Source organism: Amblyraja radiata, chromosome 36 (genome assembly GCF_010909765.2).
Source record: "Amblyraja radiata isolate CabotCenter1 chromosome 36, sAmbRad1.1.pri, whole genome shotgun sequence".
Classification (NCBI taxonomy): Eukaryota; Metazoa; Chordata; class Chondrichthyes; order Rajiformes; family Rajidae; genus Amblyraja; species Amblyraja radiata.
In genome coordinates, this window is record NC_045991.1 from 4,532,355 (window position 1) to 4,558,841 (window position 26,487).

Sequence of the window (26,487 nt, forward strand, 5' to 3'; positions counted from 1 at the left end):
GCTCGAAGGGCTAGAAGGGCTTTCATAACTCACCTGTGTGTTTAAAGATGAGCAGAAGGCAGGCAGCGAAGATGGATCTCTTCATACTTTGCGGTGAGCCTGAGCTAAAGGCAGTCACCCACTTCAGAGCTGACGCTGATCTGGAAAAATGAGCGGCCGAGGCTCAGGGTAAGGCAAGAGGAAGTTCTCGCTTCTTTGGCTGAGGACTGGTCGCATAGATATCTATCTATAATATAAACGTCTGTGGCCGCCGGCTGCCTGCCGGCTTTCTGCCTGACTGGTGGTTGCCAGCGTTTGATTCGTTGCCACGCCAACGTCAGACGCAGAAACGCCCATATTTTTTCCATTTCGGTAGAGATTTCACTTTTCATCCAAGTATCCACTCCTGATTAAATTTAGTCGTGTTTATGTACGCATTCTTAATAAAATCCTTCTTCCCCCCCCCAAAAATTAAAAAAAAACTGCTTCTCAACCATAGAATGTTGGTGAACGTTCCATCGAGTGATGTCACAATGCCCAATGCTCACAGATGTCCAATAGGAATGGATCCATTTACATATGCCTTTGCAGCACCCCCAGCACCAGCCCCTCCCCCCCACCCCCGCAGCCTGTGTCGAAGCGCGTCATCACGTGTGTGGGAAAAGAGAAAGAGGATTGGGGGTGATAGGGAATGGGGAGCAGATGAACTGCCCTTTCCCCTCCCCCTTCCACTCTCCCTCCCCACTATTTCCCCCCTCTCCCCCCACCCCTCGTCTCCTGCCTCCCCTACACCATCTCCCTCCTACACCCCCTCACCTCTTTCCCCCTCCCCATCCCTCTCTCCCCCTCCCCATCCCTCTCTCCTCCCCTTCTCCATCTCCCTCTCCTCAACCCTCTACCTCTCCTCCCCTCCTCCTCCCACCCCCATCCCTCTCTACCCCACCCCTTCCCTCTCCCCCTTCCCTCTCCCACCCCCTTCCCTCTCTCCCTCCCCCCTCCCCCCAGCCCCCTTTCGTCCCCCACCCCCTTCCCTCTCTCACCCACCCCCTTACCCCCCCACTATTCCCCCTCCATCCACACTCTTCCCCCTACCCCATCTCCATCCTCGCCTCCCTCCCCTCCCCCACACCTCTCTCCCCCTCCCCTCTCTCCTCCACTCCCCACCCTCTCTCCTCCCCCTCTCCATCTCCCTCTCCTAACCCTTCTCCCTCTCCTCCACCCCTCCTCCCACCCCATCCCTCCCTTTCCCTATCTATCCCACCCCTTCCCTCTCTCCCCCCGCCCCCTTCCCCTACCCCTCTGTCCCTCCTCCACCACTCCCACTACCCCTCCCTGCCCACTTCCACCACACCCACTACCCCTCCCTGCCCACTTCCACTTCTACCCCCCTTACCCCACCCCTCCCTCTCCGTCCCCCAACCCTCTCTCTCCCCCTCCCCCCTCTTTCACCCCACCCCTTCCCCAGCCCTCTGTCCCTCTTCCACCGCCCCCCATATCCCTCTCCCCTTCCCTCCCTCCCCACTCTTCCACTCTCTCCCTCCCCCTCTCCCTCCCCACACTTTCCCCTCTCTCGTCCCACCCCCCCCTCCCTCCACAATCTTCCCCCTCCCTCGCCTCCCTCATCTTCCTCCCCCTCCCGCCCCATCCCCCCCCCCCCCCAGTCCCCACACCACAGAATGTTGGTGAACGATCAATCGTGTGATGTCACAATGCCCAATGCTCACAGAAGTCCAATCGGAATGCCTTTGCACCAGCCCCACCCCCACCCTCCCCCCTCCCCGCAGCCTGTGTCGAAGCGCGTCATCACGGGTGTGGGGATAGAGAAAGAGGTTTGGGGGTGATAGGGAATGGGGAACAGATGGACTGTTTCTACCCCTCCCCCTTCCACTCTCCCTCCCCACTATTTCCCCGCTCTTCCCCCACCCCACTCCACCTCCCTCCCCTACCCCATCTCCCCCCCCCACACCTCTCACCCCCTCTCCCTCTCTCTCCCTCCCCTACTCCATCTCCCTCTCCTCACCCCTCTCCCTCTCCTCCCTCCTCCTCCCACCCCCATCCCTCTCTCCCCCACCCCCCCTTCCCACTCCCACTCATTTCCCTTTCTCCCCCACCACCTTCCTCATCCGCACTCTACCCCCCCCCCCTTACGGCCCCCACACCTCTCTCCCCCTCCCCCATCCCTCACTCGTCCCGTCCCCCTTCCCTCTCTACCCCCGGCCCCTTCCCCTACCCCTCTGTCCCTCATCCACCACTCCCCCTATCCCACCCTCCACACTTATCCACTTCTCTCTCCCTTACCCCGCCCCTCTCTCTCTCCCTCCTCAATCCCTCTCTCTACCCCTATCTTCCCCCTCCATCCCGTCTCTCCCCCCACCACTTCCCCTACCCCTCTGTCCCTCTTCGAACACTCCCCCTACCCCACTCCTCATCCCTCACTCCTTCCCCACTCTTCCATTTCTCCCCCCCTTCCCCTCCCACTCTCCCTCCGCACTCTTTCCCCCTCTCTTCTCCCACCCCCATCCTCTCCCCCAACCACCTTCCCTCTCTCCCCCCGCCACCTACCTCTGTCCCTCTTCCACCGCCCCCCTACCCCTCTCGCCTTCCCTCCCTCCCCACTCTACCCATTCTCTCCCCCTTTACCCACCCATCTCCCTCATTCACCCCTCTCCCTCCCTCACCCCTCCCTCCCCGCTCGCTCCCCTCTATCCCCCACCCCTTCCCCTACCCCTCTGTCCCTCTTCCACCACTCCATCTACCCCTCTCCCCCTCCCTCTCCCACTTCCACCACTCCCCCTAACCCACCTTCCCCAAACTACCACTTCTCTCCCTCTTAACCCACCCTCTCCCTCTCCATCCCCCACCCCCTTCCTTCCCGATCCCTCCCCTTTCTCCCCCACCCCTCTCCCCCTCCCCCCACACTCTACTCACTCCCTCCCCAACCCCATCTCCCTCCTCCCCTCCCTCCCCCCGCCCCCACACCTCTCTCCCCTCCCCATCCCTCTCTCCTCCCGTCCCCCACCCTCTGTGCTCCCTCGCCATCTCCCTCTCCTCACCCCCCTCCCTCTCCACCCTCTCCTCCCCTCCTCATGCCCTCCTCCCCCACCCCCATTCCTCTCTCCCCCACACCACGTTTCCCTCCACACTCTTCCCCCTCCCTCCACAGTCTTCCCCCTTCCTCCCCTATCCCATCTCCCTAATCCCCTCCCTCCCCCCATCCCTCCCCCGGCCCCCCGCACCTCTCTCCTCCTCCCCTATCCCTCTCTCCTCCCGTCCCCCTTCCCTTTCTCCCCCCGGCCCCTTCCTCCTACCCCTCATCCACCATTCCCTCCCCCCTCGCTCCCCTATATCCCCCACCCCTTCCCCTACCCCTCTGTCCCTCTTCCACCACTCTTCCTACCCCTCTCCCCTCCCTCTCCCATTTCCACCACTCCCCCCTACACCTCTCCCCCTCCCTCCCCATTCTTATACTTATCTCCCCCCACCCCCCATCGCCCACCCCTCCCCATCTCCCTCCCCCGCCACTCTCTCTCCCCCTCCCTTCCCTCTCCCCACTCTTCCCTCTCCCCCTACCCCTCTCCCCCTCCCTCCCTCCCTCCCTCCACACTCTTCCCCTCCTCCCTCCCCTCCATCCACCCGTCCCTTTCTCCTCTCCTTCCCCCACCGTCTTTCACCCTTCACCCCACCCTTTCTCACCCCCTCCCGCACCCCACTCCTCCTACCCTTCCCCCTCTCTCCCCTCTCCCTCTCTCTTCTCCCCCAACCCTCTCTCATCCCCTCCCCTACACCACTCTCCTCCTCCCCTTCCCCCCCCTCTCGCCCCTCTCCATCTCCCTCTCTCCTCACCCCTCTCCTCCCCTCCCACCCCCTCTCACCCCCCTCAGGATTATAACAGCCGCGCTGAGGCCGCGCTGAGCCGTGTGAATATTGAGGAAAGTTTACTGTCATATATATGGTATGTGATCGTGAGTGTATGTGCTTGTGAGTGCGTGTGTGCGAGAGTGTGTGTATGTGTGAGTGTCTGTGTGTGTGTGCATGTGTATGTGTGTGTGTGTATGTGTGTGTAAGTGTGTGTGTCCGTGTGTGTGTCCGTGTGTGTGTCTGTGTGTGTGTGTGTGTCTGTGTGAGTGTGTGTGTAACTGTGTGAGTATGTGTTTGTGATTGTGTGTGAGTGAATGTGTATGTGTGAGTGTATGTGTGTGTGTGAGTGTCTGTGTGAGTGTCTGTTTGAGTGTCTGTGTGTGTGTGTGTGAGTGTGTGTGTGACTGTGTGTGTGTGTGAGTGTGTGTGTGACTGTGCGTGTATGTGTTTGAGAGTGTGTGTGTGTCTGTGAGCTCGAAAAAATGTTGAAGAGCAAGTTCTCCAGGGTTGTTATCTCCGGTTTGCTTCCAGTTCCTCGTACTGGCGAGAGCAGGAACAGTGAGATACTGAGCCTGAATGTGTGGCTGAGGAACTGGTGCACGGGGCAGGGATATAGATTCTTAGATCACTGGGATCTGTTTTTGAGTAAGGGGAAACTGTACAAAAGGGACGGATTGCATCTTAACAGGTGGGGGACCAGCATTCTGGCAGGCAGGTTTGCCACTGCTACACGGGTGGTTTTAAACTGAATAAGGGGGGTGGGGTGTCAAATGGGAAGAGGATTTGTTGGAATGTATGCGAGATAGTTTTCTAAACCAACATGTAGATGAACCAACGAGAGAGCAGGCTATTCTAGACTGGGTATTGAGTAATGAGCAGGGGTTAGTTAGCAGTCTTGTTGTGCGTGGCCCCTTGGGCAAGAGTGAGCATAATATGGTTGTTGTTCATTAAGATGGAAAGTGACATAATTAATTCAGGAACAAGGGTTCTGAACTTAAAGAAAGGTAACTTTGAGGGTATGAGACGTGAATTGGCCAAGATAGACTGGCAATTGATTCTTAAAGGGTTGACGGTGGATATGCAATGGAAGGCATTTAAAGACTGCATGGATGAACTACAACAATTGTTAATCCCAGTTTGGCAAAATAATAAATCAGGTAAGGTAGTGCATCCGTGGATAACAAGGGAAATCAGGGATAGTATCAAAACAAAAGATGAAACATACAAATTAGCCAGAAAAAGCAGACGACTGGGAGAAATTCAGAGTCCAGCAGAGGAGGACAAAGGGCTCAATTAGGAACGAGAAAATAGATTATGAACTAAAACTGGCAGGGAACATAAAAACTGACTGCAAAAGTTGTTATAGATATGTGAAGAGAAAAAGAGTAGTTAAAACAAATGTAGGTTATAGGTCCATTGTTATATGGTTATAGGTCCATTGCAGTCTGAAACAGGTGAATTGATCACGGGGAACCAATTGAATAACTACTTAGGTTCTGTCTTCACTAAGGAAGACATAAATAATCTACCGGAAATAGCAGGGGTCCGGTGGTCAATTGAGATGGAGGAACTTATTGAAATCCAGGTTAGTCGGGAAGTGGTGTAAAATAAATTGAATGGATGAAAGGCCGATAAATCCCCAGGGCCCCAGATAGGCTGCAACCCAGAGTACTTAAGGAAGTAGCCCCTGAAATAGTGGATGCATTAGTGATAATTTTTCAAAACCCTTTAGATTCTGGAGTAGTTCCTGAGGATTGGAGGGTAGCTAATGTAACCCCACTTCTTAAAAATGGAGGGAGAGAGAAAACGGGGAATTACAGACGAGTTAGTCTAACATCGGTAGTGGGGAAAATGCTAGTCAGTTATTAAAGATGGGATAGCAGCACATTTGGAAACTGGTGAAATCATTGGGCAAAGTCAGCATGGATTTATGAAAGGTAAATCATGTCTGACGAATCTAATAGAAATTTTAGAGGATGTAACTAGTAGAGTGGATAAGGAAGAACCAGTGGATGTGTTCTATCTGGATTTTAGAAGGTTTTCGACAAGGTCCCACATAAGAGATTTGTATACAAACTTAAAGCACACGGTATTGGGGGTTCTGTATTGATGTGGATAGAGAACTGGGTGGCAGGCAGGAAGCAAAGGGTAGGCGTAAACGTGTCCTGTTCAGAATGGCAGGCAGTGACTAGTGGGGTACCGTAAGGCTCAGTGCTGGGACCCCAGCTATTTACAATATATATTAATGATTTGACGAGGGAATTGAATGCAACATCTCCAAGTTTGCGGATGACAAGAACCTCGGGGGCAGTGTTAGCTGTGATGAGGATGCTAGCAGGCTGCTGGATAGGCTGGGTGAGTGTGCAAATGCATGGCAGATGCAGTATAAACTGGATAAATGTGAGGTTATCCACTTTGGTGGCAAAAACAGGAAAGTAGACTTTTATCTGAATGGTGGCCGATTAGGAAAGGGGGAGATGCTACGATACCTGGGTGTCATGGTACACCAGTCATTGAAAGTAGGCATGCAGGTGCAGCAGGCAGTGAAGAAAGCGAATGGTATGCTAGCATTCAATGCAAAAGGATTTGAGTATAAGAGCAGGGAGGTTCTACTGCTGTGGTACAGGGTCTTGGTGAGACCACACCTGGAGTATTGCGTTCAGTTTTGGTCTCCTAATCTGAGGAAATACTTTCTTGACATAGAGGGAATACAGAGAACGTTCACCAGACTGATTCCTGGGATCTCAGGACTTTCATATGACGAAAGATTGGATAGACTCGGCTTGTACTCGCTAGAATTTAGAAGATTGAGGGGGGATCTTATAGAAACGTATAACCAGATAACCATATAACAATTACAGCACGGAAACAGGCCAACTCGGTCCTTCTATTCCGTGCGGAAGACTTATTCTCCCCTAGTCCCATCTACCTGCACTCAGACCATACCCCTCCATTCCATTCCCGTCCATATACCTATCCAATTAAATGATAGGTATATCATGATTAAACCCTCATTTTTAAATGATAAAATCGAACCTGCCTCCACCACATCCACTGGAAGCTCATTCCACACAGCTACCACTCTCTGAGTAAAGAAGTTCCCCCTCATGTTACCCATAAACTTATGTCCCTTAATTCTCAAGTCATGTCCTCTTGTTTGAATCTTCCCTACTCTCAATGGGAAAAGCTTATCCACGTCAACTCTGTCTATCCCTCTCATCATTTTAAAGACCTCTATCAAGTCCCCCTTAACCTTCTGCGCTCCAAAGAATAAAGACCTAACTTGTTCAACCTTTCTCTGTAACTTAGTTACTGAAACCCAGGTAACATTCTAGTAAATCTCCTCTGTACTCTCTATTTTGTTGACATCCTTCCTATAATTAGGCGACCAAAATTGTACACCGTACTCCAGAATTGGCCTCACCAATGCCTTGTACAATTTTAACATTAGATCCCAACTTCTATACTCAATGCTCTGATTTGTAAAGGCCAGCACACCAAAAGCTTTATTTACCACCCTATCTACATGAGATTTCACCTTCAGGGAACCGTGCAGTTATTCCTAGATCCCTCTGTTCAACTGCATTCCTCAACTCACTACCATTTACCATGTACGTTCTATTTTGATTTGTCCTGCCAAGATGTAGCACCTCACACTTCCAAATGGCCTAAATCTCAATATTTATTACATGTCATTTGAACCTCAGTGTGGTTCAAACAAACTCCGTTTCCACAGCCATACAAACAAAGACAATTTTCTACAGACATACACACAATTCAATTTACAGAAACATCCATCATAGTGAACCTACTTGGATGGATAGCAAAGTCTTTTCTCTCCCCTGCACCATTTTTTCTCCCGATGTCGAAGCCCCAGGCGGGCGATGATAAGTCCCATGGCCATTTTAGGCCATGTACGACCCCGCTCCCGGTCTAAAAGTCACGAAGTTGGAGCGCCCAGCGGGCGCTGGAATTTCCCGCGGCCATTAAGCCGCGCCGGGCGATGTACGGCCCCGGGCGATGTACGGCCCCGGGTCGTTCCAACCCCGCGACACGGGCGGGAGAAGTCGTGTTGCGGGAGCTCCGGAAAGCGGACTCCACCCGGACCCGCGAGCTCCCGATGTCCCAGTCCACCGGACCTGCGGCTGCAGCTGAAGCTTCCGAGCACCAGAGTCGGGCCGCAGCAGCGAGTCACCACCGCTCCCAACGTTCCGAGGCCGGCCAGCCCCACGATGGTAAGTCCGCAGCTCCGCAGCTCCGTGACTGGAACCCCCAGGTCGTTCAGGCTGGAGGCCGCTCCAGTGCTAGGCCCCAACGACAACGGAGACCCGACAGGAAAAAGGTCGGGTCTCCCGTGCAGGGAAGAGATTATTTTAAGTTTCCTCCTCCCCCCCCCCGCCCCCCACATATACACAGTTTAAAACACTATTAACAAACACGAACAACTACATTTAACTAGACAAAAAAACCCCCAAAAAACACTTTGATAGTAGACTTTGAAAATCTACTTCATTATTCACAACACCACCTATCTTAGTATCATCTGCATACTTACTAATCCAATTTATCACACCGTCATCCGGACCATTGATGTACATGACAAACAACAGTGGACCCAACACAGATCCCTGAGGCACTCCACTAGTCACTGGCCTCCAACCTGATAAACAGCCATCCACCATTACTCTCTGGCATCTCCCATTCAGCCACTATTGAATCCATCTTGCTACTCCACCATTAATACCCAACAATTGAACCTTCTTAACCAACATTCCATGAGGAACCTTGTCAAAGGCCTTACCGAAGTCCATATGGACAACATTATCCGCTTTACCCTCATCAGTTTCCCGAGTAACCTCTTCAAAAAAGATTAGCCAAACATGACCTTCCAGGCACAAATCCATGTTAACTGTTCCTAATCAGACCCTGTTTATCCAGATGCTTATATATATTAACTTACAAAATGCTTAAGGGGTTGGACAGGCTAGATGCAGGAAGATTGTTCCCGATGTTGGGGAAGTCCAGAACAAGGGGTCAGTTTAAGGATATGGGGGGAATCTTTTAGGACCGAGAAGAGAAAAAAACATTTTTCACACTGAGTGGTGAATCTCTGGAATTCTCTGCCACAGAAGGTAGTTGAGGCCAGTTAATTGGCTATATTTAAGAGGGATATATATTTGACCCTTGTGGCTAAAGGAATCAGGGGATATGGAGAGAAGGCAGGTACAGGATACTGAGTTGGATGATCAGCCATGATCATATTGAATGGCGCTGCAGGCTCGAAGGGGCGAATGGCCTACTCCTGCACCTATTGTCTATGTTTCTATGTTTATATGTGTGTATGCGAGTGTCTCTGTGTGTGAGTGTCTGTGTGTGTATGTGTGTGTATGTGTGTGTGTAAGTGGGTGTATGTGTGTATGAGTGTGTGTGTGTGAGTGTGTATATGTTTGTGAGTGTGTGTGCGTGTCTGTGTGTGTGTGAGTGTTTGTGTGTGACTGTCTGATTGTCTGTGTGTGTATGAGTGTCTGCGTGTGAGTGTCTGCGTGTGTATGTATGAGTGAGTCTGTGTGTGTGGGTGTCTGTGAGTGTATGTGTGTCTGTGTCTGTGAGTGTCTGTTTATGTGTGTGTGTGAGTGTATGTGTGTGTGTGTGTGAGTGTCTGTGTGAGCGTCTGTTTGAGTGTCTGTGTGTGTGCGTGAGTGTCTGCGTGTGTGAGTTTATGTGTGTGAGTGTCTGTGTGAGTGTGTGCATGTGTGTGAGTGTATGTGTGTGTGCGTGATTGTATGTGCGTGTGAGTGTGTCAGTGGGAGTGTCTTTGTGTGTGTGTGAGTGTCTCTCTGTGTATGAGTGTGTGTATATGTGTGTGCGTATGTGTGAGTGTCTGTGTGTGTGTATGTGTGAGTGTTTGTGTGTGTGCGTGTCAGTGTATGTGTGTGTGTGTCTGTGTATGTGTGTGAGTGTGTGTGTGTGTGTGTGTGTGTGTGTGTGTGTGTGTGTGTGTGTGTGTGTGTGTGTGTGTGTGTGTGTGTGTGTGTGTGTGTGTGTGTGTGTGTGAGTGACTGTGTATGTGTGAGCGTCTGTGTGCGTGTGCGGACGTGGAGCCGACGGACGAGAAGCCCAAGCAAAGAAGTCGAAGCCAAAGAACCGAATGGAAACGCGGTCGAAACGTCAAATAACCGAAATTCTTGCCATAGAGGGAGTACAGAGAAGGTTCACCAGACTGATTTCTGGGATGTCAGGACTTTCATATGAAGAAAGATTGGATAGACTCGGCTTGCACTCGCTAGAATTTAGAGGAATGAGGGGGAATCTTATAGAAACGTACAAAATTATTAAGGGGTTGGACAGGCTAGATGCAGGAGGATTGTTCCCAATGTTGGGGAAGTCCAGAACAAGGGGTCAGTTTAAGGATAAGGGGGAAATCTTTTAGGACCGAGATGAGAAAAACATTTTTTCACACAGAGAGTGGTGAATCTCTGGAATTATCTGCCACAGAAGGTAGTTGAGGCCAGTTCATTTGCTATATTTAAGAGGGAGTTAGATGTGGCCCTTGTGGCTAAAAGTATCAAGGTGTATAGAGAGAAGGCAGGTACAGTATACTGAGTTGGATGATCAGCCATGATCATATTGAATGGCGGTGCGGGCTCGAAGTACTGAATGGCCTACTCCTGCACCTATTTTCTATATTTCTATGTTTATATATGTGTGTGAGTGTGTCTGTGTGTGAGTGTCTATGTGTGTATGTGTGAGTATGTGTGTGTGTGTGAGTGGGTATATATGTGTGTGTGTGTGTGTGTGTGTGTGTGAGTGTGTATGTGTTTGTGAGTGTGTGTGCGTGTATGTGTGTGTGTGAGTGTTTGTGTGTGTCTGTCTGATTATCTGTGTGTGTATGAGTGTCTGTGCGTGTGAGTGCCTGTGTGTGTATGTATGAGTGAGTCTACTCCTGCACCTATTTTCTATGTTTCTATGTTTATATGTGTGTGTGAGTGTATCTGTGTGTGGGTGTCTGTGTGAGTGTCTTTGTGTGTCTGTGTGTGTTAGCTTGTCTGTGAATGTGAGTGTCTGTGTGTGTGGGTGTGTTTGTGATTGTGTGTGAGTGTATGTGTATGTGTATGTGTGAGAGTATGTGTGTGTGTGTGTGAGTGTCAGTGTGAGTGTCTGTTTGTATGTCTGTGTGTGTGAGTGAGTGTCTGTGTGTGTGCGTTTCTGTGTGTGCGTGAGTGTCTGTGTGAGTGTGTGCATGTGTGTGTGAGTGTGTGTGTGTGTGCGTGAGTGTATGTGTGTGTGTGAGTGTGTGAGTGGGAGTGTCTGTGTGTGTGCGAGTGTGTGTGCGTGTGTGTGTGCGCGCGCGCGCGCGCGCGCGTGTGTGTGTGTGTGTGTGTGTGTGTGTGTGTGTGTGTGTGTGTGTGTGTGTGTGTGTGTGTGTGTGTGTGTGTGTGTGTGTGTGTGTGTGTGTGTGTGTGTGTGTGTGTGTGTGTGTGAGTGACTGACTGTGTATGTGTGAGTGTCTGTGTGCGTGTGCGGACGTGGAGCCGACGGACGAGAAGCCGAAGCAAAGAAGTCGAAGCCAAAGAACGGAATGGAAACGCGGCCGAAACGTCAAATAACCGAAAGAGTACGAGGCCGAAACGCCAACTAACCGAAATGATGGGACGCCTAAATGCAAAATAACCGGAAAGGCGGGAAGCCTAAAAGCCAACTAACGGCAAAGCTGCGTCGTCTAAAAGCAAATTCACCGAATGGCCGCTCTGTCGAAACGCAACCTACCCGAAAGACGGCATCGCCCACAAGCCAACGAACCAAATGCCGCTAAACAGAAGTCAAATAAGGGACATGACGTTGCCGGGGGCGGGACTTGTCAGCGATTGGACCAGAACCCCCGCGTCCATCACATCACTGTGGAGGGATGAACATTGTCCCACACCTCGCTTTGGAAGTTGAGAAATCTGGCACTGACAGCAAAGATAGACACAAAATGCTGGAGTGACTCAGTGGGACAGGCAGCTTCTCTGGAGAGAAGGAATGGGTGTCGTTTCGGGTTGAGACTCTTCAGAACTCGTCTTCAGCTCTGAAGAATGGTCTCGACTCGAAACGTCACCCATCCCTTCTCTCCAGAGATGCTGCCTGTCCGCTGAGTTGCTCCACCTTTTTGTGTCCATTTTCGGTTAAAACAGTTTGAAGTGTTTTGTGCGTGGGAACTTACTGTGTGCGTTCCGAGGGAGCGTGTGGGTTGTCCCGAGGGATTCGCAACTTCGACCGCTTACAACTTGGTGCTTGTGATCAGATTGCCCAGTCACCAATGGCTTGTGTGGGAAAATGACCCCCACAATCCCGTCACCCCTTCTCTCTCTCCTGTTCTCCCCCCCCCCTCTCTCCCCCTCTCTCCCTTCTCTCTCTCCCCTTCTCTCCATCTTCTCTCTCCCCCTCCTCTCTCCCCCTCACTCTTCCCCTTCTCTCTCCCCTCTTCTCTTACTCACCTTCTCTCCCGCTCCCTTCTATCTCCCTCTCGTATCTCCCTCCCCTTCCCTCTTTTTCCCTCCTCTCTCTGCCCCTTCTCTCTCTCCTCCGTCTCCACCAGCGGAAGGGTGGGGGGTAATTTCCCCACACAAGTGATAGAAAAGGGAAGATAAATAGAGAAGGGAGAGAGAGGGGAGAGAGGGAGGAGAGAGAGGAGGGGAGAAAGAAGGGGGAGAGAGGAGGGTTAGAGAGGGGGGAGAGAGAGGGGGAGAGAAAAAGTGAAAGGGAGAAAGAGAGGGAAGAGAGAGAGAGAGGAGGGGAGAAAGAGGATGAGAGAGAGAAGGGAGAGAGAGGGGGAGAGAGAGAAGGGGAGAAAAAGAGAAGGGGAGCGAGAGGGGAGAGAGAGAGGATGGGGAGAGAGAGGAGGAGAGGAACAAGGGGGAGGAGAGTGGAGAGAGAGAGGGGAGGGGGAGAGAGACAAGGGGAGAGAGAGAGAGAGAGAGGGGAGAGAGAGAGGGGGGCGAGACAACAAGGGAGAGAGAAGGGGAGACAGGAGCGTGGTGGTCATTTTTCTACACAAACCATGTGTGCCAGGGCAATCTGAACCCATGCACCAAGTTGTAAGAGGCCGAAGGTGCGCATCCCTTGGGACAGCCCCCACTTTCCCACGGCTACCCTCCACGGGCTGTGGGTCGGGTGGAGTGGAGGTGTGGGACAATGTTCATCCCTCCGCAGTGATGTGATGGAGGCGGGGTCTGGACCAATCGCTGACAAGTCCCGCCACCCCGACATCGTCATGCCCGTTATTTGACTTTTCTGTTGTGCGGCATTCGGTTCGTTGGCTTGTTGGCGACGCCGCCTCGGGTAGTTGGTGTTTCGACATAGCGGCCATTCGGTGAGTTTGCTTTTAGGCGACGCAGCTTTACGGTTAGTTGTCTTTTAGGCGTCTCGCCCTTTCGGTGAATCTGCATTTAGGCATCTCACCCTTTCGGTTTGTTGGCGTTTCGGCTTCGTACTCTTTCGGTTATTTGGCGTTTCGGCCTCGATTCCATTCGGTTTTTGGGCTTCGACTTCTTTGCTTCGGCTTCTCGTCCGTCGGAGCCACGTTCGGGTACCGCCTGTGTGTGTGTGTGTGTGTGTGTGTGTGTGTGTGTGTGTGTGTGTGTGTGTGTGTGTGTGTGTGTGTGTGTGTGTGTGTGTGTGTGTGTGTGTGTGTGTGTGTGTGTGTGTGTGTGTGTGTGTGTGTGTGTGTATGTGGGTGTGTGAGTGTCTGTGAGTGTTGGCGTGTGTGAATGTTTAAGGATAAGAAGGAAATCTTTTAGGACCGAGATGAGAATCTCTGGAATTCTCTGCCACAGAAGGTAGTTGAGGCCTGTTCATTGGCTATATTTAAGAGGGGATTAGATGTGGCCCTTGTGGCTAAAAGTATCAAGGGGTGTGGAGAGAAGGAAGGTACAGGATACTGAGTTGGATGATCAGCCTTGATCATATTGAATGGCGGTGCAGGCTCGAAGGGACGAATGGCCTACTCCTGCACCTATTGTCTATGTTTCTATGTTGATATGTGTGTGTGAGTGTCTCTGTTTGTGAAAAAATTCCAGAAGATTAGTCAAGCATGATTTCCCTTTCGTAAATCAATTCTGACTCGGACCGATCCTGTTACTGCTATCCAAATGTGCGGTTTTTCATAGTTTATAATTGACTCCAGCAACTTCCCCACCACCGATATCAGGCTAACTGGTCTATAATTCCCTGTTTTCGCTCTCCCGCCTTTCTTAAATAGTGAGATAATATTAGCTGCCCTCCAATCCACTGGAACTGATCCTGAATTTATAGAACATTGGACAATTATCACCAATGCATCCACGATTTATAGAGCCACTTCCTTAAGTACCACGGGATGCCGACCATCAGGGCCTGGGGATTTATCAGCCTTCGATCTTTGAAGTGGCCCCGCAACCTTTCCACGACCATCAAACATGGACAGTTTGAGACAAACAAATATCGAGAAAAGGACATACAAGGAATTGCAGATCTTAGACTTCTAAGTCTGAATAATGGTCCCGACCCGAAACGTCGTCTATCTACCCATTCCACAGACAGTAATACATGTGGATATATTAAGGACGCGAAAGCCTCTATTGACATAACTAGATGGTGCATCCTTGACAATATCCCTTCACACATTTGCCAGCAAAACCTATTTCAGTCTCAGAACAACATTTACCAGGCGGACGTAATAAATATTTACACGATTATATTTATATACGGTTATACTAAATTTTCATAGGTCTTCCATTAGTGTCACAAATCCCGTTCAGACCTTTGTTCTACTCTCTGTTCATCCTCTCAGCTCCCGTATACTGCGTTGCCGTGGGGAAACAATCAATATTTCAACATCAGGGCGACCGCGTAGCTCCATCCACCTGGGTTTCATAGGATCATGACATGATTGAATGGCGGAGTGGACTTGACGGGCCGACTGGGCTGAATGGCCTAATTCTGCTCCGATCACTTCTGTACTTATGATATCTATTTATCTCGATATGTTTGGTGTTCATGGAAATGTTGCGGGGCCACTTGTAAGATGACTAACTGCAAATATAGTGATAAATAGAGACGACGTGGCTGCACACTGGCGCAGCGGTAGAGTAGCTGCCATACAGTGCCAGATACCCAGGTTCGATCCTAACTACCCTGGCTGTCTGTACGGAGTATGTGCGTTCTCCCTGTGACCGTGTGGTTTTTCGCCGTGTGCTCCGGTTTCCTCCCACAGTCCACAGACGCATAGGTTGTAAGTTAATTAGATTCAGTAAAATTATACATTGTGCCTATTGTGTGGGGTAGTGCTAGTGTACGGGATGATCACTGGTCGGCGCGGACTCGGTGGGCCGAAGGGCCTGTTTCCGCGCTGTATCACTAATGTCTGCATATTGACCAGTTAATTCATTAATTCTAATCCATAGCTAGATGTGCTGCGGGTTACGTTTGAGAATAACAACTGCAGGTCACACAAAACTGTTTCCGCATAGCCTGCCACGTTACTTTATTAACTAGCATGCTGTGAAAAAAGAGCTGAACAAAAAGTAAACTCAAGGGTTTTAAAACAGAAGTCCTCAAATTGTAGGTGATGCATTTGGAGAGGCCGCAATACTTCAAATCTTGAAGTATTGTCCGAGAGTTACAAAGTACGAAATATGCCCTTCCTCCCACTTCGAGTCAAGCCATGCCTTTGTATTGAGATATGCACAGATACCATGAGGTACAGGTATAAAGAAAATCTTGCTTTCAGCAACATCACGGGTTTATTGAACGTGACGACACATAATTTCATTATTGTACATAAATTAGTGCCAAGAATAGAAAACCAAAAATAGAAGAAGACATTGGAAATGGAAATAGTCATGAGACCATTGGACTGACTATTGGAGTAACTATACTTTTAGAGTAAGCGGGTCTCTAGTGAAAAGCATTAGGTGACGTTTCAGAATCAGACCGTTCTGCACACTGTCAGAACGGAAAGGGAATCGAGAGACGTAGACGGTGATATGGAGAGATCTAGTACAGAGTAATGAAAGTTATGCAAAAAATAATGATGATAAAGGCAACAGGCCATTGTTAACTGTGGGATAGGTCAAAACGAGTTACAGACAACGACACTCCGCAAGACGACTTAAACGTTACGACAGCGACTTGGCTGGGAGAAGGAATGGAGAGAGAGGGGGTGCAAAGGTTACGTGAAGTTAGAAAAATCAATATTGATAACGCCGAGTTTTAAGCTGCCCAAGCGAAATATGAGGTGCTGATTCTCCAATTTGCGTTTGGACACACTCTGACAATGGAAGAAGCCCAGGATAGAAAGGGGATCGTGGGAATGGGTTGGATAATTAAGATTGAAGTCTGAAGAAGGGTTTCGACCCGAAACGTTGCCAATTTCCTTCGTAGCATAGATGCTGCCTCACCCGTTGAGTTTCTCCAGCATTTTTGTCTAGCTTCGATTTTCCAGCATCTGCAGTTCCTTCTTAAACAGGAGAATTAAAAAGATGTTTGGCAACCTGGAGATTAGGTAGGCCCAGGCGGACTGACCCAAGTGTTCAGTGAAACGATCGCCCAGTTTATTTTTGGTCTGGCCGATGTATAAGAGTCCATACCTTGAACAACGGACACAGTATATTTGTTTGGAGGATGTGCAAGTGAGCCTCTGCATTACCTGAAAGGACTGTCTGGGTCCAGAGGGAGGTGGTGAAAAAAATCGAGGACATTCAAAACAAAGATACCAATGCAAATCAAACATGAAAATTGTGACCTGTGGTTTTCCGTTGTCGAACTGGGAAGTGGGTTGTGCACGACAGTTCACGAACTTGCTTATTGTTAGAAAGTTGCCGTTCCAAATAAGCAGCGCATTCTAGTGTGCGCTTGATGTCATGCCTTTCGTTATTTAAGGTATGTCATAATCTGTTTCAACGGATACTTCAACGAATATTTTAACTCCTCTCTGAACTTGCGCTGAGTTACTGCATAAATGCAGGTGTTGGTGCAACAGCTTAGCAGCAGCAGCATGTATCCGACCTCCTGCAGGATAAACACGGGGTCGTTGTAACCAGAGTAAGTTAAGGTGTTGCTGATTCGATAATAGAGGAAATGGATAATGAACGTCATCCACAGGAGGACGAAATTTCCGGAGATGGCGAACAGTAAAATGATGGACTTTTTTCTGTTCTCCATTTCCGGGTCAGTGTGACTGTCTGAGTTATTGTGGCGGCGGAGCGCTTTGCGCCCTCTGCTGGCCACAACGATGAACCCAACGGTCAGAATATTGAGCAGCACAACGAGAAAGAACGGGAGGAAGGGAGTTGCGATGCAGTTAAAAGCTGAAAAGATTACCCACAAAGTCGCGGTGTAGAAACTGGATTTGGTGTGACAGTACCACGGCGTGCCGTCGATTATGTGCAAGGGGGGCTGCAAAACTGTGCTAGAAATGCCTCGCAGATAAGAAGAAAATGTGAAAGCAGGGAAGGAAGCATTAATAGAGGGAGTGGTGAGCGACGAGGGAGTGATAACATATGATGACCGTTTGACGGCACTGGGCATATACTCGCTGAAGTTTAGAAGAATGAGGAGGGATGATCATTCAAACGTACAAAGTGTGAAAGGGTCGGATAGAGTTGATGTGGAGAGACACGTGTGGGAGTCTAGTACTAGAGGTCTTAACCTCAGCCTCAGACCGTTCTTTTAGGAAGGAGGTGAAGAGGAATTTCTTTAGTCAGAGGGTGGTGAATCTGTAGAATTATTTGCCACAGAAAGATGTGGAGGACAACTCAGTGGATTTAATTAAGGCAGAGATAGATAGATTCTTCATTCCTTTTGAGTCATTGAAAGTAGGCATGCAGGTGCAGCAGGCAGTGACGAAAGCGAATGGTATGTTAGCATTCATAGCAAAAGGATTTGCGTATAGGAGCAGGGAAGTTCTACTGCAGTTATACAGGGTGTTGGTGAGACCACACCTGGAGTATTACGTACAGTTTTGGTCTCCTAATCTGAGGAAGGACATTCTTGCCATAGAGTACAGAGAAGGTTCACCAGACTGATTCCTGGGATGTCAGGACTTTCATATGAAGAAAGACTAGATAGACTCGGCTTGTTCTCGCTAGAATTTAGAAGATTGAGGGGGGATCTTATAGAAACTTCCAAAATTCTTATGGGGTTGGACAGGCTAGATGCAGGAAGATTGTTCCCGATGGTGGGGAAGTCCAGAACAAGGGGTCACAGTTTAAGGATGGGGGAATTTTTTTAGGACTGAGATGAGAAAAACATTTTTCACACAGAGAGTGGTGAATCTCTGGAATTCTCTGCCACGGAAGGTAGTTGAGGTCAGTTCATTGGCTATATTTAATAGGGAGTTAGATGTGGCCCTTGTGGCTAAAGGTATCAGGGGGTATGGAGTGAAGACAGGTACAGGATACTGAGTTGGATGATCAGCCATGATCATATTGAATGGCGGTGCAGGCTCGAAAGGCCGAATGGCCTACTCCTGCACCTATTGTCTATGTTTCTATGTTTCTATGTTTTCGTTTTGCATAATTTGCTACAACTTTATAGGGTAAGCTGTTTGCTGCGGTGGTCACACGATTGCAGGAACACACACGATGAGAACAGGACCACATTGCTGGTACCTTGGCAGTTTAGCTGCCCCCACGTCCTAACCGACAACCATTATCCCATTCAGCGCTCAACTAAATGCTTATGTTTACTGCTTCTACCACTACAAGTTTTCAGGCATCGCTTTCCATATGACAATCTTTGCTCTGATGGGTTATGGGAAGAAGGTAGGAGAATGGGGTGACGATGAGGAGATAAATCAGCCATTATTAAATGGCGAAGTGGACTTGATGGGCAGAGTGGCCTAATTCTACTCCAATCACTCATGACCTTATGACTTTATGACAAATCGTTCACTCTATCCCTCTATCCCTACCGCACCCAGGTCGCACCAGTTCGTTTTCACCCAACAACAGCGAACAATGGCCTGTGTCCTTTATCATTGTTACTTTTTTTGCATATCTTTCACTCGTTGTTCTTTATCTCTCTTCACCATCGTCCATAATTACCCGTTTCCCTTAGCGTGAAGAAGGGTCTCGACCGGAAACGTCCCCCATTCCTTCCCTCCAACGATGCTGCCAGTCCCGCTGAGTTGCTGCAGCTTTTTGTCTTCGGTTTAAATCAGCATCTGCATTTCCTTCCTACACAATTTTCCTTGATTTTTTTTCTTCCTCGCCTGCCATTAATTGCGGAATGTCGGTCATACCTGGGACATCTGTCTCTCCATCTCCACTTATATATAAAACAACAACACCCCACTGCCCGGGCTGCAGAACAGGTTTTCCATTGCAGATATTTTTGTACGCCCCTGAGAATTAATCAGCGCACACGGATCCTGAATGAGAACAGATGCCGAACGTCTATGTTTAGTTTAATTTAGAGATACAGCGCGGAAACAGGCATGTTGGCCCACCGCGTCCGCACCGACCTGAGATCCGCTCATTAACACTATCCTCCGCACACTAGGGATAATTTACACTTATAGAAGTCAACTAACACACACCTGTACGTCTTTGGAGTGTGGGAGGCAACCGAAGATCTCGAAAAAAATCCAGGCGGCCACGGAGTGAAGGTACAGACTCCGTACAGACAGCACCCGTAGTCGGGATCAAACCCATTCCCTGGCTCTGCAAGGGCTGCAAGGCAGCAACTCAACCGCTATGCCACCGTGCCGCCCATGGTTCTTACATTACAAGTTACATTCATAGTAGAACAGAATGCCTGGGTTGCCTGGGTTTCAACAACTAAGTTACAGAGATAGGTTGAAAAGTTAGGTCTTTATTCTCTGGAGCGCAGAAGGTTAAGGGGGGACTTGATAGAGGTCTTTAAAATGATGAGAGGGATAGACAGAGTTGATGTGATCAAGCTTTTCCCTTTGAAAATAGGGAAGATTCAAACAAGAGGACATGACTTCAGAATGAAGGGACAGAAGTTTAGGGGTAACATGAGGGGGAACTTCTTTACTCAGAGAGTGGTAGCGGTGTGGAATGAGCTTCCAGTGGAAGTGGTGGTGGCAGGTTCGTTGGTATCATTTAAGAATAAATTGGATAGGCATATGGATGAGAAGGGAATGGAGGGTTATGGTATAAGTGCAGGCAGGTGGGACTAAGGGAAAAAAATTGTTCGGCGCGGACTTGTAGGGCCGAGATGGCCTGTTTCCGTGCTGTAATTGTTATATGGTTATATGGTTATATGAATATAGGAGGGAAACGTTGAATATAAAATGAAGTACTGTCATTACCTTAATCCATATGAATCAACGGGATCACTAAATAAGCAGCCGAACATCAAATGTTTAAAGCAGAAGATTGGTTTGGGAAACAATGAAAATCACGAATGAAGCGCAGCACAATTAAAACATATTTGTTCTGGGTGTCAGAGGTAACCCATTGAAACTTACGATTAGTGAAATACTTGGATAGAATCGATGTGGTGCCGATCTTTCCATTCGTGGGAGAGTCCAAGACTTGAGGTCATGGCCTCAGATTTAAAGGACGTTCTGGAAGTAGGACGAATTTATTTAGTCAGTGGGTGGTAAAAATGTGGATTTATTGCCAATGAACGCCTTTGATGTCGTCAATGGATATTTTAAAGGCGGAGATAGATAGATTCTTCATTAGAGCGGGTGTCAGAGGTTATGGGAAGAAGGCAGATAAACGAAGTTAGGAGGGAGAGACAGATCGAACATGATGGAATGGCGGAGTAAACTTGATGGGCCGAATAGCGCAATTCTGCTCCTATCAAATGACCTGCGCTGTGAGCGTACCCTAGAATATGTAGCCATTGTTATTCTCACTGCGAAGTGCGCTTTCAAGAATGACACTAGCTCCTCTAAAAAACGCGTTCCAAAGGAGAATATCAACAGAAGCTGTGGGCGACATTCCAATCCGATGAAGGGTCTCGACCCAAAACGTCACCCATTCCTTCTCTCTAGAGATGCTCTCTGTCCCGCTGAGTTACTCCAGCATTTTGTGTGCCTATATTCACAACAACTACACGGGTTCAGCTATCACCAGCTATAGCTATACAGCTATAGTATTTACGTTATGTGCACATTTCTCTTAAATATAATCGGGTAGAAGTCAAGTCAAGTCACTTTTATTTCTATAGCACATTAAAAAAAACAACTCTCGTTGACCAAAGTGCTTTACATTGGTACATGTACTAACGTTATACAAACAGTGATACATAGATCAACAATACATACATACATACATACATACATATATACAGCGCTCCCCCAGAGGTCCTCAGGAAAGGCTTAAGATTAAGAGTAAAAATAAGTTTTAAGCCTCGACTTAAGAGAGTCGATGGAGCGGGCAGTTCTGATGGGAAGAGGGATGTTGTTCCATAGTCTAGGAGCTGAAACCGCAAAAGCGCGGTCGCCCCTGAGCTTATGCCTAGACCGCGGGATGGTCAGTAACCCCGTCGGCCGATCTGAGGGACCTGGAGGTGGTGTGGTGGGTAAGCAGAATTTTGATGTAGGTGGGGGCAAGCCCGTTAAGGGCTTTGTGAACATAAAGAAGGAGCTTGAAATGTATTCGGAACCGCACCGGGAGCCACTGAAGAGAGGCAGAATGTGGTGCCTTTTTCGGGTGACGGCAGGAGTCTCGCTGCGGCGTTTTGGACCAGTTGCAGGCGGGACAGGGAAGATGCCAGTGTAAAGGGAGTTGCAGTGATCGAGGCGGGGGGAGATAAATGAGTGGATGATCTTTTCGAGATCGTCAAATTGGAGGAATTGTTTTATTTTAGCTACCGTCCGAAGCTGGAAGAAGCCAGATTTTACCACGGCATGGTGGCAAAACATATGAATTGTAAACTATTTGTAATTAACTTCGAACGCTCCATATGAGTGTTTACCCCTGCTTATCTAGAAGATATGAATTAATTTTATTTGTTGTAAAGTCGTTTGAAGAAATCACTTATTTCGAGCTACTCTGTTCCGTTGACGATTTGTCGTTCTGTTAGAAAATGACACTTAAGAGATATGACACTTAAGAAGATATGAGGTTGCTTTGGCAAGTAAGGTGAAAGTAAGTCCAAAGGGTTTCTACAGCTATATTAATAGCAAAAGGATAACGAGGGATAAAATTGGTCCATTGGAGAAACAGAGAGGGCAGCTATCTGCAGAGCCAAAAGAGATGGGGGAGATATTGAACAATTTCTTTTCTTCGGTTTTCACCAAGGAGAAGGATATTGAATTATGTGAGGTAAGGGAAACGAATAGAGTAGTTATGGATACTATGAGTTTCAAAGTAAAAGAAGTACTGACACTTTTGAAAAATATAAAAGTGGATAAGTCTCCAGGTCCTGACAGGATATTCCCTAGGACATTGAGGGAAGTTAGTGTAGAAATAGCCGGGGCTATGACAGAAATATTTCAAATGTCATTAGAAACGGGAATAGTCCCCGAGGATTGGCGTACTGCGCATGTTGTTCCATTGTTTAAAAAGGGTTCTAAGAGTAAACCTAGCAATTATAGACCTGTTAGTTTGACTTCCGTGGTGGGTAAATGAATGGAAAAGATACTTAGAGATAATATATATAAGCAACTGGATAAACAGGGTCTGATTAGGAACAGTCAACATGGATTTGTGCCTGGAAGGTCATGTTTGACTAATCTACTTGAATTTTTTGAAGAGGTTACTAGGGAAATTGACGAGGGTAAAGCAGTGGATGTTGTCTATATGGACTTTAGTAAGGCCTTTGATAAGGTTCCTCATGGAAGGTTGGTTATGAAGGTTAAACTGTTGGGTATAAATGCAGGAATAGCAAGATGGATTCAGCAGTGGCTGAATGGGAGAAGCCAGAGGGTAATGGTGGATGGCTGTTTGTCGGGTTGGAGGCAGGTGACTAGTGGGGTGCCTCAGGGATCTGTGTTGGGTCCTTTGTTGTTTGTCATGTACATCAATGATCTGGATGAAGGGGTGGTAAATTGGATTAGTAAGTATGCAGATGATACAAAGATAGGGGGTGTTGTGGATAATGAAGAGGATTTCCAAAGTCTACAGAGTGATTTAGGCCATTTGGAAAAATTAGCTGAAAGATGGCAGATGGAGTATAATGCTGATAAATGTGAGGTGTTACACCTTGGCAGGACAAATGAAAATGGGACGTACATGATAAATGGTAGGGAATTGAAGAATACAGTTGAACAGAGGGATCTGGGAATAACCGTGCATAGTTCCTTGAAGGTGGAATCTCATATAGATAGGGTGGTAAAGAAAGCTTTTGGTATGCTAGCCTTTATAAATCAGAGCATTGAATATAGAAGCTGGGATGTAATGTTAAAATTGTACAAGGCATTGGTGAGACCAAATCTGGAGTATGGTGTACAATTTTGGTCGCCCAATTATAGGAAGGATGTCAACAAAATAGAAAGAGTACAGAGGAGATTTACTAGAATGTTGCCTGGGTTTCAACAACTAAGTTACAGAGATAGGTTGAATAAGTTAGGTCTTTATTCTCTGGAGCGCAGAAGGTTAAGGGGGGACTTGATAGAGATCTTTAAAATGATGAGAGGGATAGACAGAGTTGATGTGATCAAGCTTTTCCCTTTGAGAATAGGGAAGATTCAAACAAGAGGACATGACTTCAGAATTAAGGGACAGAAGTTTAGGGGTAACATGAGGGGGAACTTCTTTACTCAGAGAGTGGTAGCGGTGTGGAATGAGCTTCCAGTGGAAGTGGTGGTGGCAGGTTCGTTGGTATCATTTAAGAATAAATTGGATAGGCATATGGATGAGAAGGGAATGGAGGGTTATGGTATAAGTGCAGGCAGGTGGGACTAAGGGAAAAAAATTGTTCGGCGCGGACTTGTAGGGCCGAGATGGCCTGTTTCCGTACTGTAATTGTTATATGGTTATATGGTTATAAGAGATATTATTAATGTTGTGTAGTGCTAAAACATCTTTGTCGCGTCTGATGGAGTGACACTTAAATGCTACTCATTTAAGACTTGGATGGACTGGATGTGGAGAGGACCTTTACACTCGTGGGAGAGTCTAGGACCAGAGGTCACAGCCACAGAATTAAAGGAAGTTCCTTTAGCAAAGAGATATGGAAGAATTTATTTTGTCAGAAGGTGGTGAATCTGTGGAGTTTTTTTGCGAAAAACGGCGGTGGAGGCCAATTCAGTGTATATTGTTAAGGAAGAGATATATAGTTTCTTAATTAGTGCGGGTATCAGGCGTTAAGGGGAGAAGGTAGGATGATGGGATCGGGAGGGAGAGACAGACCAGCGTTGAATGGCGGAGTACACTTGATGGGTCGATTGGTCTAATTCTGCTACTTTCACTTATGACCGTCTGCGTTTATCCAATCTTAACAAATTAACATAAATGCCGCAAATGTGGCAGTGAAATGTCTTCGGCTAGTCGCAAGGGCAGCACGATGGTGCTGCGGTAGAGTTTTTGCCTTGCAGTGCTAAAGACCCTGGTTCCATCCTTACTGTGGGTGCTTGTCTGTACGGAGTTGGCAGGTTTTCCCCGTGACCTCGATTGCAGAGAAAAATAAGATCATAAGATAAAAAGGTCAGAAATGTTAGGAGCATAATTAGGCCATTCGATCCATTAAATTTACTCCGGTATTCAATCATGGCTGATCAATCTGTGCCTCCTAACACCATTCTACTTCCTTCTTCCCATAACATCTGACATCCGCACTAATCTTGTATGGCCGCTCAAGGATAAAGGATGGAATGGGTGCTTAGAATGGGTGCTTAGAATCATAGGATGTAGGCGAGGTACTGGACGAGTACATTGTGTCGGTGTTCACAAAGGAGGTGGATGTCTGAGGGAGGAGGGGCTGAATGGAATAATACTCCAGGTGTGGTTACACTAGGGCCCCGTACAACTGCAGAAGGACCTCCCTGATCCTATACTCAACTCCTCTTGTTATGAAGGCCAACATGCCATTCGCTTTCTTCACTGCCTGCTGTACCCGCATGCGTATTTTCATTGCCTGATGACCAAGGACCCCAGGGTTCCGTTGTACTTCCCCTTTTCTCAACTTTACACCATTTAGATAGTAATTTGCCTTCTTGTTTTGCTACCAAAGAGGATACGCTCACATTTACCCACATTAAACTGCATTTGCCATGCATCTGCCCACTTTCCCAACCTGTCCAAGTGACCCTGCATTCGCATAGCATTCTCCACACAGTTCCTACTGCCACCCAGGTTTGTGTCATTTGCAAATTTGCTAAAGATACGTAATCCCTTCATCTAAATCATTAATATCCAAGCCATTTCCTTGGATAATAAATTCACCCTTTTCAGTCTTCAAGGGTCCAACTTTGTTCTTACCTATGTTTTTCCTAGTCACATACCTACATACACTTTTACTATCCTCCTGTATATTCTTGGTTAGCTTATCTTCGTACCTCATCTCCCCCCCCCCCCCTCACAGATTACCTTTTAGTTACCTTCTGTTGCTCTTTAAGCGTTATCCAATCCTCTGGCTACCCGCTCATCTTAGCTATGTTGTAATTCTTCTCTTTTATTTTCATACTGCCCCTGACTTCTCTTGTCAGCCACGGTCTCTCCTTACTCCCCTTGGAATCTTTCTTCTTCTCATGATCTAATGCACTTACCTAAGATCCTGCTCGTGCACCATGGAATAGAGTCCCAGCCTCCAACCTCTCTATATCGCTCAGACCCTCTAGTCCTGGCACCTTCTTCGTATATATTCTCTGTGCCCGATCCAACGTGACAATGTCTCTCACGAATTCGATTGAGTTTTTTTTAATGAAGGTTGCTGAACCTAAATGGACTCCAGTGAACTATGTCATACGCTTCTGCATGATGGGCTGCTGTGGGCCATTAGTTATACAATACAATACAATACAATTCAATTTATTGTCATTTGGACCCCTTGAGGTCCAAAAGAAATGTCGTTTCTGCAGCCATACATTACAAAACAAAAAGACCCGAGACACAACACAATTCACACAAACATCCATCACATCGTTGTAATGGAAGGCAAAAAAAAACCTTATCTCTCCACTGCACTCTTCCCCCCGATGTCAGAGTCAGAGTCAAAGTTAAAGCCCCCGGCTGGCGATGGCGATTGTCCCGCGGCCATTAAAGCCACGCCGGGTGATGCAAGGTCGCGCACCGGGTCTTGGTGTTAGAGCCCCCGGCGTGCGCTCGCAAAGTCCCGCGGCCATTCCTAGCCGCGCGGGGCGGTGCTGTAAGGCCACGCGCAGGTGCTCTTCAACCCCGCAACTCGGGCGGGAGAAGTCGCCGATGCGGAAGTCCCGAAAAGCGGTCACCCAGCAGGGACCCGCGGGCTCCTGGTGCCGCAGTCCGCCAAACCCGCAGTTGCAGCCTCCGGAGCTCCGGAGGTCGGGTGGCAGCAGCGCTCCACCACAGCTCCACCCGCTCCGGACTCGGCCATCCCCGTGACGGTGAGTAGTCGGCAGCTCCGCAGCTGGAACCCCAGGTCGTTCCTGTTGGAGGCCGCTCCACGTTGCAGCCCCAACGACAACGGAGACCCGACAAAGAAAAGGTCGGGTCTCCCGTGCAGGGGAAAGATTTTAAAGTTACCCTCTCCCCCTCCACCCCCGCCCCCCCCCCCACACACATACCCCAA